The sequence below is a fragment of the Octodon degus genome, unplaced genomic scaffold, assembly GCF_000260255.1.
Source record: "Octodon degus isolate 3935 unplaced genomic scaffold, OctDeg1.0 scaffold00018, whole genome shotgun sequence".
NCBI lineage: Eukaryota > Metazoa > Chordata > Mammalia > Rodentia > Octodontidae > Octodon > Octodon degus.
In genome coordinates, this window is record NW_004524594.1 from 24,696,349 (window position 1) to 24,697,315 (window position 967).

Genomic DNA, 967 nt, shown 5'->3' on the forward strand with positions numbered 1-967 from the left:
TCCTGAGAATCTCCAGAAGATTTTTGAATCTAGCAGTTAATTGGAAAGATTCTCACCCTAACTATATATACTGATAACTGTGAACTAAGAAAATGCACTGAAGATGGTAATCTGTAATTGTAGTTTCATGTTGGGAGTGCCTGTCATTCTGGTCGTTTGAGTATGGGCTGCTTGTCATGACATGCAAGTTGCTGCTGTGTTGTCACTCAGATAGATGACTGTTCAAAAAGAAGGGGGTGATGAATGAAAGCAAGCGATAGGAAAAGGAATATTGTCGGTCTGCCCTGCTTCAAGGTTGTATATGGTTAGATATTTGGACTTATCTGTAAACATAAAAAGTATATGATTTTCTATGCCTATTTTTAAATATATATTCTAATGTTTAAATGTTTTTCATCATATTCTTCAGGGACTTAAAGGTCAACATATCAATACTGGATGAAAAATACCTATTCCATGTTATGCCTAAGATGTTTGATATTCAGAGAGACAGTGAGGTTAATTTTAACACCCTAAGCTGTATGATAATAACAATAAGCTTCTATTCTGGATGGTTAAAAACTTAAGTTTGCAGACCAAGATTAGAGAAAAAGGAAGGCCGAAGAGAAAATCAACATTTTGGACCTAGCCTTCCAAGGTCAATTAAGAGTCAGGACATATGAGAACTTGTACTGTAAAGTCATGTAACACGATGGTGTCCCCAATTTTCTGATCAAGGACATTATGGGGCCAAAGAGGAAAGTGATCGATGATGTACAGAATACTTAAGGAGAGTCACATGGAGAGAAAACATTCTCTCAGGCTTTCACAGAGAGCACATTGGCCAAGGAATGGCTGTGATTTATCCACATGGCTGACACTGACAAAAGTTCTACAATCTGAGGTACAGGATGTCAGGATAAATCCTGAGGGGATTTCACTGACCTTATAGACCCAAAAGCTGCAATTCTTTTTTTAAAATATTTTT